This window comes from Geotrypetes seraphini, chromosome 1 (genome assembly GCF_902459505.1).
Source record: "Geotrypetes seraphini chromosome 1, aGeoSer1.1, whole genome shotgun sequence".
Taxonomy (NCBI): domain Eukaryota; kingdom Metazoa; phylum Chordata; class Amphibia; order Gymnophiona; family Dermophiidae; genus Geotrypetes; species Geotrypetes seraphini.
In genome coordinates, this window is record NC_047084.1 from 368,414,781 (window position 1) to 368,429,224 (window position 14,444).

The 14,444-nt window shown below is 41.6% G+C and overlaps 1 long non-coding RNA gene across 1 annotated transcript in view; it reads left to right on the plus strand.

The window, feature by feature from the left end:
* Positions 1-273: 273 nt before the first annotated feature.
* LOC117360310 overlaps positions 274-14,444 on the plus strand; it is a 64,102-nt gene continuing 49,931 nt past the window's right edge. Inside the window, exons 1-2 of the long non-coding RNA XR_004539406.1 lie at positions 274-315; positions 1,608-1,664. This is a non-coding gene — a long non-coding RNA (uncharacterized LOC117360310). The remainder of the gene's footprint in view (positions 316-1,607; positions 1,665-14,444) is intronic.

Consider the following 14,444-nt stretch of genomic DNA (forward strand, 5'->3'; position numbering starts at 1 on the left):
TGAAATGAACTCTCTATTGCAAAATCCAGGGAGGGGAGGCGGAATACATTACGGGGGAGTTAATGATGCCTCCAATAAAGAAAAACCTTGAGGAGTCATTACTTGGGTGATTGCCTGTGGGGAACTATTACCTGCATTTTAGCCTGCTGGTTGGCTGGTGCTGGACCTGCTGAGGAGGTGCCGATAACATCAGGCAAGAGGAGGTCACCCTATTGACATCACAGGGGACCTCAAGGGCTCCCTTTAAAGGCATGCCCTGTGCCTTGGTAGCCCCTTGGAGCACCGAGGAGTGGTAAGGAAGAGAGAATGCTCAAGGTACTTTTTAATTTTTCTATTTAAAAATTTCAGGGGAGGGGTGAGGGAGTTCCTGTCATTTTGTGATATGAAACAACATGGCAAATGCTGTTTGTATTTTTTATGCTTTTCAAAGAAATACATATCCCTATAAATTGGCAGTTTATGAATTATTGTTTTTTGAAAGCTTCTATACTGCTACTAATGACTGTATAGTCAATTCAAAATGGTTTACATGAGCTTCTCCAATGCTGTTTCTAAGCATGAGCTTCAGTAAAGGTGTTATTATACATGAAGTATAATTTATGAGCTTTTATAATGATGTTACAGTATATGAGCTTCAGAGCTTCAGTTATGGTGTTACAAAACATAAGCTACATTTTATAAGTTTTATGATGGTGTTTTGATATTATTACTATAGATAGGGTGATAAAGAGGGATAGCAGATATATACACATATGGATTTTTAAATTAAATATTTACTCTAACTCTAAAGACAAATATTACTAACCAACCCCCAAATATGTGCAGATATGAATTTGTTTCAGCTAAAAATGTGTTCTAAAAGTGCACTAGGAGGCTTTTCTTTCCTTGTGGCTGTTACCTTTCTTCTGTTCTTTCTTGCTGAAGTTCTTTATTTGGATTTATTAACTGCAAGGTGGAGACTGGGATTGAACTTGCAACCACTGGTAGCTGAGGAGGCAGCTCTAACCACTAGGCCACACTCCCCTACCCTAAGTGATTTGTTCCTTCTGCTACTGAATTCCATGGCACACCTCTGGCTTAATCAGATTTTAGATTCTGCCTTTTATGATATAGTAATAAGAAGGGTCTTCTAGGCAGATGGACATGACTATTAAAAGATAGTATAATTTTGCATCTCAGATTTTCTGCTCCTCCATCTCCTACCTCCGTATGAGAGACTGGTAGATACTTTTGCAAAAATCTGCAGCCTGTCTGTAAGCTCAGTTAAAATTACAAATTTCATGTCTATGAGGGGAAATGAGCATTATCCACCAATAGTCCTTTACCTTTATCCACCCATGTTACAGAGGGACCTGGACTTCCATTTTTCTCTATTTCTGTATGCAACTGATTGCAGCTGGTTGTACTTTCCAAAGTAAACAATCACAAGTACACAATCTCTTAGAACTACTATTACTATTATTTATAGAGCACTATCAGATATATGCAGCGCTATACCGAGTCACAAAGGATACAGTGCCTGCTCAAACGAGCTTACAATCTAAACAGGCAAGAGAGACAAACAAAATAAATTCTTCAGAATCAAAACAGATTTTATGTTCTCTTAGGCTTCCATGGCTGGCATCATGATGGTAGCAGTTGTAACTGGGTCTTGCTGTATCTGAGTAAGTAGAACTGACATTTCAGCCAACATTCTGTGGGTTTTTTTTCAGGGTATGCTATAAGGTCTGCAGTTTGTCTTTATATATATTATATATAGTGAATTCTCAAACCTGATTGGCTGGCATTTGAGGTGGGTGGGTTCCTCAGGAAGGAAGGAGATTTTGATAGGAGAATATATGGCTTTTTCTTTTTTCTTTTCTTTCTTTTGCTCTTAATTATTTGGAAGTGTTATACTCTTCTTTCCTAACTGTGTCTTTCATTCCTATTCTGTAGGCTTACAGAGAATTACTGATGTTTATTTTGTAGATATTAGTGTTTCAATTTATTTTTTTGTATGTAATATGATATTTTTTTGTTAGCTCTCTTGCTGTATCTTTCAAATTTTGAGTGAGTATGATATAACAGAATGATTATTCTACTAGTGTCAGTTAGTTCCTATGCAGTAGCAATTAATAATTTCATTTCTTGGCTGAGAAAAAAAATCTAATTTGAATGCTTTTTTGACACTCTTTGAGGGCTGTTGAATATTCTGAATGAAATCTGAGTGTTTAAAAAATGAGGGTAAATGAATATAGTATCTGTGTCTATGACCTTCTTTTAAAATTCTTTTATGTATGTCATTTACCCAAAATTGTACATTGTGATGTTATCAAAAAGCATCTTTTAAATCAAATCTGGAAATTCTGTTATGGACGTGTAACCTCTGCCTCTTCAAGTGGTATGAAATATATTAAAAATGGATAACATAAATGAGATTTGCAAGTATTCATGAGAGAATAAGAGGTGTAAATTAGAATGATTATGATACAAAAAAAATGTATACTGTAGATTCCTGTCATAGTCAATTTTCTTTAGACAAAATGTATCTTTCCATTTATATACTGCTGGTAGTTTGCATAAGACTATGAATTACATGCTTGAAATTAATGTTCAAGTTAAGCATGTGATCAGCCCATAATGACTTTATTTACACATTGCAAGGGGGCATGATCTAGTTGGGATTTGGGTGGGACTAAGGTGCAGCTAAAATATTCACATGCATTTCAGATTGAGAAAGCACATTTTTGGTCTCTGACAGGGGCAGTGGAGCACCTTCTTTGCTGGAGGGGCCGAACGAGCCAAACTTTAGTCCTGCTTCCAAGCTGTCTAGTTGCTGATGCTATGCTGGGCACAATATTGGTGACCACCTTCCTGCCCCGGCATCTGTCCATCATTCCTGGCCATCATCTCTCCTCCCCACCAGTGCTGCAGAATCATCCTTATTTGCATTTCTGAAGTTAACGGCAGCAGTGATTCACATAGGCCGCTGACCCTGGCTTCTTCTTTTACTACTGTGATCCACCTTCTAGGACATAACTTCCTGTTTCCTCAGGGGTGGGCAAAGTAGTAGAAGGAGACGCTGGGGTGGGCAGCCTATGTGAATCACTGCCACAAGTAACTTCAGAAATGCAAATAAGGAAGATTCTGTGGCAGCGGCGGGTGGCAGGGGGAGAGGGGAGGAGAAATGCTGGCTAAGAGGGAAGGACAGATACCGGGGCAGGGGTGCAGCAGAGATGGAGGAGGAGGGAAGTGAAAGATGAAGGAGGGAAGGAGGTTAAGGAAGGAAGGGGCAATGTGCGGTGGGGTAGCTTGGAGGCAGTGGGGGAAGAGAGTGTGAGTGAGTAATTCTGGACTGGAGGCAGAAGGGAGAGGTGTTGGATTGGGGAGTGCTAGAAAAAAGAGAGGAAGAAATGACAGACTCAATGAGTGGAAATGAGAAAATGAGAAATGGCAGACTTGAGAGAGGGTCTAAAAGGAGAAAAGGACTCAGGAGTGGGGATGGAAAAAGAGAAGAAAATAGGTTAGACTCAGGGATTAGATAATAGAAGGAATGGAGGGGTGAGGGAGGAAGAGATGAACTTGGAATAGGGCGGAGGGGAGATGGGTAGGGGACAGGGAGAGATGGAGAAGATGGAGGGGGAGGAAGAGGGAGAGATGGACTCAGGCATGCAGGGGCAGAAGAGGGAGTAAAAGAGATGTTCATAGGAAGGCAGAAGGGGCTGAAGGTGTTGAGGGAGAAATGGACTTGGGGGAGGGCAGAGGAGGCAAATGGGAAGAGGGAGAGATGGGAAAGGCAGAAGAAGGAGGAAGAGGAATAGATGGGCATAAGAGGGTGGAAGAGGACTAGAAGAGGGAAGGAGAGGGGAGGGCAGAGGAAGCAAATGGGTGGGGGAGAAGGAATGAGGGAGCAGAAGGGGAATGGCGAAATGTCAGACTCAGGGGACAAGGCAGAAAGGGGGGGGGGAGATCTTGAATTATAAGGGTGGAACAAGGAGTAAAGGAGGGAAGATGCTAGGAATGGTGGATCCATGTGGCAGAGGCTATGGGAGGGTTGCTAAAGAGATGAATAAGAGGAGAGTAGTGTGTGCAGAGGGTAGATATGTAGTAATGGGGAACAGATGAAAGATAAAAAGGCAACAAGAGACTGAGAAATAAGTGAGATGGGAAAATGTGAAATAAGGAGAGAGAAAGATGAGAAGCAAAAAAATAAAAAGGAATAGAGCAAGAGGATGAAATTTGAGTAGGCAGAGGCAGAAAAGAAAACCAAAGGGAGAGAGCTTTAAAAGAAATATCAATATATCAGAAACAGGTGTAGTGAAGGAATGGAATAAGACAGGAGGAGAAATAACAAATGGATAGTGGTCACTGAAAACAGAATTAGCAGAAGAGAGGAAAGCAGAAAAGAGAAACAGATCAATACGATGGAAAAATAAAATGCCCAGACACGCATAGGTAGAAAAAAAAATGTTTTATTTTGAAATTATTAACTGAAATATGCTTTGGGAAATGTGCATTGCAGTACAAAAAGGAAATGCATTTGTTATGTTTCTTCAGTGCTGCAGTATATGTTGAGTTTAACTTTTTGGGATTTCTATTTTCTTATCTCTAGTTTGGGATCCCTTGTTCTTGCTGTTTGAATCATAGCATTAGGGCTACTGTTGTATGATATAGAAACATAGAAAACGATGGCAGATAAAGGTTATATGGCCATCTTGTCTGCTTATTCGTATCATCCATGCATCTGTTTCTCTGGGATACCACTGCTCATAGTCTGGTTTCTTTTGTTTTCCATTTCTTTTCTTTTTTTGTCTATAATAAGTTTATAGTTTATGATCTCATATATATTTTTATGCTAAGTGTTGGCCTATGTTTCCTTCTTTCACTCCCTCTTCCGCCCTCTGCCCCAGCCCTGTCTTTTCCACCTTGAAAAGAGCTCTTCACCCCTTGTGTTTAATAAAAGACCCACACCCCAGATCCCAAGAGGTGTGCTGGTGTTTAGAACATTTGCAGTGTTGCTTTATGCAATTGTGATTAATAATGATTAATCAATGTACAGCCCTAATAAATATATATGGTTTATATATGTTCATGGTTCAACCTCACCTGATTCAACCTCACCTGGTTCAACCTCAATTCTGGTCTCCTTATCTCAAGAAAGATATAGTGGTGCTAGAAAAGGTTAAAGAAGAGCGACCAAGATGGTAAAGGGGATGGAACTCCTCTCGTATGAGGAAAGACTAAAATGGTTAGGGCTCTTCATCTTGGAAAAAAGTCGGCTGAGGGGAGATATGATTGAAGTCTACAGAATCCTGAGTGGAGTAGAACGGGTACATGTGGATCGATTTTTCACTCTGTCAAAAATTTCAAAGACTAGGGGACACTGGATGAAGTTACAGGGAAATACTTTAAAACCAATAGGAGGAAATATTTTTTTCACTCAGAGAATAGTTAAGCTCTGAAATAAATTGCCAGAGGTTGTGGTAATAGCAGATAGCGTAGCTGTTTTTAGGAAAGGTTTGGAGAATTTCCTGAAGGAAAAGTCTGTTATTGATTTTGATTTTAAAATATTTTATTGGATTTTAACACAATAAGATGGGCATAATTGAATGTCTAATTCCGTTTACGTCCATCTCGCAAGTCATCCAAAGTAAAAAACAGCTTAAGACACATTTTTGAAAAATACGTCCAACTTTTTTTTCGTTTCGAAAATTGTCTAATTATACTTCCTGTCGATCTGATTGTTCAAGCCGCTAAATCGTCCATCTGTATACCACATTTTCGTCCAACTTTTCGTCCAAGTCCAAAACGCCTAGAACAAGTCCTGTTAGACGTGGGAGGGGTCTGCAAAGGACTGCACACCCACCCAGACATGCCACCTAAATAGTGGGGTATCTTACAGGGCACTGCTGTGAACTTCACAAAAAGGGTGCCATGTCTTCTCCTCCCTACAGCTCCCTTATAGGTTACGGTGAGCCCCTCAAAACACCTTCAGAATCCCCTAGACCCACTTATCTACCACTCCAATAGCCCTTATGGCTGCAGGAGCCACTTATATGCCAGTACAAAAGGGTTTTGAGGGTGTATAGGACAGTACACATGTTTAAGTATCAATGCAGTGATTACAGGGACTTATGGGCATGGGTCCTCGTCTCTATGGGTCCCTAACCTACCCCCAAGATGACTTAAGCCGCCTCTGTGCTGGATGACTAGACTTTCCTATGCCAGGCGGCCAGGTGATGATGGGCTGGAGGCTGAATTTTAAAGGTGTGATTAATATTTTTATGGGGGTGGGGGTGGGTCGGTGATCACTGGGGTATTGTGTGGGGGTCTGTGTTATGTGTTTTCAGTGCTTATCTGGTGAGTTTAGGTGGTTTTTTGTGACTTAGACCATGTTTTAGATGGTCTAAGTCACAACGTTCAAGTTCCGTCGATCATGGACTGTATAACTTTCGGTTATACATGCTGTACGACTAAGTCTAAACCAGCCCACGTCCCGCCCAACTCCCACCCTCGACACTCCTCTCAAAATGCTCCATTTAGCTTTGGTCGTTCAGCAGCACTATGAAGGCCTAAGTTGTTTAGAAATCCGTCCAAAACCCGTTTTTAGTATCGACACTTGGGAAATGTTTGTCTAAGTGCCCACTTAGGCTGGTTTTTGGATGTATTTCTCTTTCAATTATGAGCCCCTAAATGTATAAATAAAATAAATCAAGGATATTTTACAGTTAACAATATCACTTAGAATCAATCACAAATAAATCAAAAACAAAGGATATTATACAATTAAAATGGTCCTTACAATCAAATCATAGATGCAACAGGGACTAAGGCATCTATATTATCAATTCAAAGTTTATATAAAGTCGTTTATTCACAGACAGTTATAAAAGCTCCATATAGACCAGCTATCAGATCAAATTTTGATGATAAAAACCTACTATGTTTATTTGTTTATATAATATATTGTTCATAATAAAACCAGTTGGAAAATATTAGATTAAAAAGAAAAATTTTCTATTGGTGACCAAATTTTATTAGATTTGAAGCTTTTGTTAACAAGGGAGTTGGCTTTGCACTCATATTTATGAGTCATCATAACCGTTGCCCACCAGAAAGACACATTTAACTGCTGAGCTGACTTCCAATGAGAAAGAATAATTTGTATGGTAACAGCTATTAATATATCAAATAATTTGGACTGCCATTTATTCAAATCATCAAGCAAAGCAAGAGAGGTTGGGTGGGACAGGGGGCGGTATGGGGCAGGGGGGGCCCAGTGGACTTGTTTGCCTAGGGTCCCTTGAAGAATTAATCCTACCCTGGCTGTTGGCACTCCAGCGCCCTTGCCCACTTTGTCTTCTCCCATTGCCATCTCCTGTCTGCCGTTCTGTCTGCACTGTCCTGCTCAAATTGTCACTGGCAGTTCCTTGGCACCCTTCTTAGTGACTGGGGTTTTGTGTGGTCCCAGGTAGTGCATCCCCATGTGTTTGGGCCGCCAGATTTCCATCACTAACAAATTCAAGTTCAATTTATTTAATATACCGCAAGTATAAAACCAAAGGTAAATCTAAGCGGTTTACAATTAAAATTTAAAATAACAATATAAAAATTAAATAGGGTAGGAAGCAAGGAAAAAACAAACAAAACATAAAATACAATTGAGAACCAGCTGTATGGGATGATTTAGTGTGGCAATGAACTGGCTGCAATGAATCATTCCATTCCGTGGTGTGAGCAGGAGCAGGGCCTCCTAGTGTTGTCTAATAGGTAGTAAAGGCAGTTAAGCTAAACCCCTGTGCTGTTTAAGGACAGAGGCCGGTTTGCTAAGAATGCTGGCTGCTCAGCTATCAAGTTTCAAGTCAAGTTTTATTAAAATTTGTTATAACGCCTAATCAGACGTCAAGGCGGTTTACAAAGGTAAAATACATACTGTGACAGGGTAAGATCTGCACTGGATCAGCCAGATTCCTGACCTGGGTCATCCAAGCTTTAATTTAATAGAGTTCTTTCTTTTTCCTTCTTTTAAATTTTATGTTCATGAAAGGTAATATAGTAAGTGCCATAATTTATATAAACATAAATATAACAATCACATAACTCCTCAAAGTTTCTTAGATCACACATCTTTTTATCAACTGCAATCTGTTACAGATCTGAGTATAGAGGCATTTTTTTCCCAGTAACCCCTATGTGTGACATGCTTTACCAATAAACCCTTTTCTCTCGGTGTGCCTTCTGTTTACCATTACATTCACTTGTCAGTTCCCAGCCTATTCTACACCAGGATAGACTGAAAATCAAGGACACAATAGAACAGAACAGAAAATTTACTGAACAGAGTTGGAGGCTGAAAGCATAACTCATTTTTATAGTACCATGGCATGCTTAAAGAAATTCAGGACTAGACTTAAATGCATGATCTTCCTCTGCCATATTCTCACATCCTGATCAGATCAAATACAATATTCCACCAATTACAAGGTGTTTGTACTTTCTAAAGTGATTAAAGGTATGACTCTTGTGAATTAATCCAAGATGATAATTTAAACATCTCTATTCAGACATGATTGATCATATGGTGACTTTTACCAGAAATACTCTGCTAACATAATTATGTTTGTCTTTTCTTTTCAGAAAAAGTTGATTCTTTTAACCTAGAAACTTTATTAATTTGTATTGGTTTAATTTGGTATTGTATATCTTCATGTCTTACATTGCCTAACACCTACTAGGAGGAGACAATACTTTTTTTTAATGCAGTATTCTATTTAATTAACAAATAATCTCCAGTTCACAGAACATATATTTTCAGGTAATGGTCTTTTGAAGGTAATTTTATAAGTGACTTAAATATGCAGAACAGAGTGCTATGCTTTTGTGTATGCGCTTATACAATTGCCATAAATCTGGAGGAGCATTTTCAATAGGACGTCTAAGTCTGAGTTTGGGTATTGTGGGAAAGACATCCAGAAATCCAGTAATGTCCATTTTCAAAACAGCAAGAGGTCTATCTTTTTTTTTTTTATGATCTATCTAGATGTTTTGGCCTTTAGTATGTCTCTTTTGCTGACATTTTTGAATACAAATATGTCCAAATGAAAAGCACCCAAAAACAACCAGATTTCATTAATAGGCTCTTGATTCCTTACTCTCCTCATCGATCCCTTCTTTCGGTTACTCAAAATTTGCTTTCATTTCCCTCACTAAAACATATCAATACATTGCGAACTAACTTTTTTTCTGTAGCAGCCCCAACACTTTGGAATTCAGCTCCTAACCACCTAAGAGAGGAGCCATCTTTAAATATTTTTAAGATCAGCTTAAAAACATTCTTGTTCAAAGATGCTTTTAGACTATAATCCTCCTTTTAAGGACGTCTTAGTTGCATCTTGAATGCACTTTAATTCTGCATGACTGCTGGTTGCTCTGTCTCCTCCCCCTCCCTTACGTTCCTTCCTTTTTCTTTATACATTGTAGCTCTTCCCTTTATCCTATTGTTTCTGTCGCATCTGTGTATTATTGTATTTTTATTATTTAATTTAATTTAATTCTTATATACCGCTAATAACCGTGAGGTTTCTAAGCGGTTTACAAAAATGATGCATTAAAAGATACAATAAATAAAAATAAATAAGATAGGTACTTGGAAATTCTCTAACTGTCCCAAAGGCAGTCCCTTGTCCCTTTGATTATGTATTTTATGTATTTATGTGTGTATTTTACCTTTGTAAACTGCCTTGAAGTCTGATTAGGCATTATAACAAATTTTAATAAAACTTGACTTGAAACTTGATATCTAAGCAGCCAACATTCTTAGCAAACTGGCCACTGACAGCTGAGCACAGCAAAGCAGAGGGGCACACTAGGGCAGTGTTTCCCAGCATGGAGTATGTGTACCCCTAGGGGTATGTGAGCCTCTTATGGGGGTATATGACATGGATCTTCCACCCCCTTCCTCCAGCAGCATGCCCACCTCAGCCGAAGACCCTGCACGTCCATGCGCTCAGGATGGCTCTCTCAGCTCCACCCACTTTGACATATTTGCATCATAGGGGCGGTCCCAACAGGGCCTCACAAGTGAATAGACTCAAAGGATATGTGTCAGTTAAGCTAGTACCAGGCCAGTACCAGTACCTAATGCCAGGCCTTGTATAGACTCCAGACTCCCTGACAGGCAGTGGGAGGGAGGCAGAAGATGGAGGGCTGGACTTAGCTTGGTGTTTCCTGGCCTGTGAGACCACCACGGCTTACCTGGAAGACTTCCCTCTACCTTCCTGGTCAGCCGGGTGGCTGCACATAGTCTGGGCAACACCAAGCTAACTCCATCAATGAAGAGCCCCCTGTCTTCTGCCACCTTCCCGTTGCCTTTCAGGGAGTTTGAAGTCTATACAAGGCCTGGCACTGGTGATAGCTTAACTGACGCAGAGCCTTTGAGTCTATCCACTCATGAGACCCTGTTGGTACCGCCTCTCTGATGCAAACGTGTCAAAGTGGGTGGAGCTGACAGGGCCTTCCTGAATTCATGTACGTGAAAGGTTGTTTTTGAAGTTAGCATTGGTACCAAGTCTTGTGTGGAATCCAGATTCCGAGTGAGGCAGTGGTAGGGTGGCAGGAGGAGAAATGTTAAAGGAGGAGAAATGCTTGACTTGCTGGGAAGGGGGGAAGGAGAGAGGGAGCAATTTCGGACTGAGGGATGTGGGAAAATGGAGAGAGTTGGTAAGCCTGGCTGGTTGGCTGGCCGACTGGATATGGAGAAAGCCGGACATGGATGGAGGAGAAGGGGAGAAGGGATATGCTTCTTATGGGACGGAGAGGAAGAGAAGAAAGAGGAAGAAATGCACATGGATGGAGAAGGAAGGGGACCTGAAGAGAAAGGGAAGATATGCACATGGATGAAGAAGAAAAGAAGAGAGGAAGAAGGTGCACATGGATAGTGTGGAATGGAAGGAAATAGAGAGAGGAGATGCACATGGATAATGTGGAATGGAAGGAAATAGAGAGAGGAGATGCACATGGTTGGAAGAGAAAAGGAAGAGGGGAAAATATGCGTGTGGATGGAGGAATGGAGGGGAATGAACTTGGGACACAGAAGGGAGGGAGGGAATAGAAAGGGAGAATTGTTGGGCATGAGTCTGTGAGTGAGAAGGAAAGAGATGCACATGGGGAAAGGAAGAAAGAGGAAAATTGTTGGGCATAGAGAGAGAGAAGAGTGATGTATAGATGCAAAGGGAAGAAAAGGATGAGAGGGAGAAATGTTGATATGGTCATGGAGAGGGAACAGTGGGTCAGATTAAAAGGGATACAAGGGAGAGGAATGTTGGACATAGTGGTGGAGGGAATGGAGGGAGAGAAGTGGCATGTACTGGAGAGGGGTGATAGATGGAGAAATGTTGGGCAAGGGGCAGGTGGGCAGTGGTGAAAGGTGTTGCATATGATTCAGGGGATGAGAGAGGGAGGAATGTTGGATGTGGGTGGGAGAGATGCACCATGGATCTCTCTCTCTCTCTTTCCCCACTCCCTTTATAGCAAAGGAAGGAATGAGAAAAAGACAGATGAACAGTGAGAGAGAGGGAGATATGTTGCCAATTGGGGTGAAGGAGGAAGGAAGAAAAGTTGGACTCATGGAGGGATAGAGAGAGAGATGTTGGTTGGGGAAGGGAATGAGGTCCGGAGGAGAAGAACTGTGCAGGAGGCAGAAAGAAAGAAATGTTGGATGTAGTCAGAAAAAAGTGCAACCAGAGACTAATAAAATGACCGGACAACAGAGATAGGGAAAATTATTTTATTTTCAATTTAGTGATCAAAATGCGTCTGTTTTGAGAATAGATATCTGCTGTCTATATTTTGCACTATATTTGTCTATTTTTTATAGCTGTTCCTGAGGTGGCATTGCATATTTTAAAATCATCTGCCTTGACCTCTTTGAAAAAAATGAATATAAATGATAATTAACATTTTCTCTGCGTACAGTGTGCTTTGTGTTTTTTTAATTTTGTGGTTACCATTATGTTACCACTTTCATTGATCTTACCGCTTTCAAAACCTCAACCGACGACACTCGCTGGGAACAAGTCCCTTGGTCTGACCACTTCTTAGGGACTACCTGCCTCCCCATCTTCATGTCACATCTTCACTCCCCACCCCACTCCTCTCATTCCATAACCTTTCGCAAAAAATCTATTCTCGAGCAATCTATTCTGGTCCAAATTCCTCAACAAACTCTCCTCAAACCCTAGACCTACAGACTCCGAATCACACTGGCACAACTGGACCGCCCTCTCTGAGTCCACCTACCACTCCCTTGCCCCATTAACCACCAAAACCATCTCCTACCCCCGAAAGGCCCCCTGGTACCTACCTCTCCACAGAGAATTGAAACAGAAATGTCGCGCTCTGGAGCGCAAATGGAAAAAATCTAAATCCCCCTCTGATAGACAGACCTGGAGAGCTAATATTAAATTTTACAATTCAACATTAAAAAAAGCCAGGAAAAACTTCTTCGGAGATAAGATTTCTAGATCCAACAACCAGACCAGTGCGCTGTTCAACATCTGGCGCTCACTAACTACAAAAAAAAAATGACCTATCTTTGCTCCCACCATCTCTATCAGCCGATGCCCTTGCAAATTTCTTTAATGAAAAGGTTACCACACTAAGATGCTCCTTCCCCCCCACAGTCTCCTATAATTCCTTGACCTCTATTGATCTCAACCCTACCTCACTTGTATCCACTCCCATTCCTGCCGACAGATCCTGGACCTTCTTCGAGCTTGTCTCCAAACCGCAAGTCTCCAAACTCTGCCTCAAACTAAAAACTTGTAACTGCTCTTTGGCCCCTTTCCCCTCCTACTTATTCGAGAATATCCCTACACAGGCCATCGCTTCCCTCACTGAACTTATTAACTCTGCCCTAACATCAGGCCTTTTCTCCCCCGACATGGGACACATTTCATTGTCCCCTCTACTGAAAAAGGCCGACCTTGATCCCTCCATTCCATCAAATTACCGTCCTATAGCAAATATCCCTCTCCTAACCAAGCTATTAGAATCCATCATATCCACCCAACTCTCTTCCTACCTAGAAAGATTCTCTATCCTCCTACCCCACCAATTCGGCTTCAGACCCAACTTCAGCACCGAATCCCTCTTGGCCTCACTAATCTCTAAGGTGCAACAACTCCATTCGCGCAACAAATCTGCTGTTCTTCTTCAATTCGACCTCTCCGCAGCCTTCGATGTCGTTCACCACGACATCCTAATCTTCCAACTCTCCGAAATAGGCATAAGCTCCACTGTCCTAGATTGGTTCTCGAAATTCCTACGCTTCCGCTCCTACACCGTTAACACAAACGGTACCTCATCCCCCCCCCTGGAAGCCGAAATGTGGAGTCCCGCAAGGCTCACCCCTCTCCCCTATCCTTTTCAACATCTACATGTCCTCTCTGAAACTCCTTCATCTATCCCCCCTAGAAACTCTCTACTCCTACGCTGACGACATCCTCATCCTCCTCGAGACCGACTCGAACCTCTCTAACCTCACTGAAAACATATCCTCATGTATTACGAACCTCCAATCCTGGGCCCAATCTGTACAAATGAAACTAAATGAGTCCAAAACAAAACTACTTTGGCTTGGCCCTATTTCAGACCATTTACCCTCCTCCATCCCACTACCTTCCGGCCCCACTCTCCAGCTTGAGTTTTCAAGCAAAGTCCTAGGCTTCATCTTAGACTCCTCCCTCTCCTTCAGTGATCACCTCAACTCCCTGGTAAAAAAATGCTTCTTTAGCCTCCATATGTTGAGGAAAGTAAGATCCTGCTTTCACCATTCTTATTTCGCCATCCTCGTTCAATCCACCATCCTCTCCAGACTGGACTACTGCAACTCCATCTATATAAGCCTAACTAAGAAAAACCTCCACAGACTTCAGCTAATTCAGAACGCTGCGGCCAAGCTTATTTTCGCAAAAGGCAAGTTTGATCACGTCTCCCCTCTCCTCTCCAAGCTTCACTGGCTCCCAGTATACTCCAGAGTCCTCTATAAATGTGCCTGCTTAGCCTTCAAGATTCTACATGGCATCCTTCCCCCCGTTATCCCACTCCTTTGGAATTCCTCTAACCCACTCTCCTCTAGATCCTCCCAAAAACTGAAACTATCTTTCCCATCTACAAAAGGTATATCCCGTGCAGGAAAACTTGGAACATCCCTCCCCTTTAGAGCCACAGAACTCTGGAACAACCTCTCATCCCCGCTCAGAAATGTTAGCTCCTTCCAATCCTTCCGTAAACACCTGAAAACTTGGCTCTTTTCAAAAATCTAATCACCCCCCCCCCGTTCTCTAGTACCCTGTTCCCTCCCTATCTTCTCAGTCCCTCTCCTATATCCATCTTTGTAGTTCCTTTCCTCTCAACCTCTGTAAACCGTGCCGAGCTCTGCGCTTGCGGAGATGATGCGGTATACA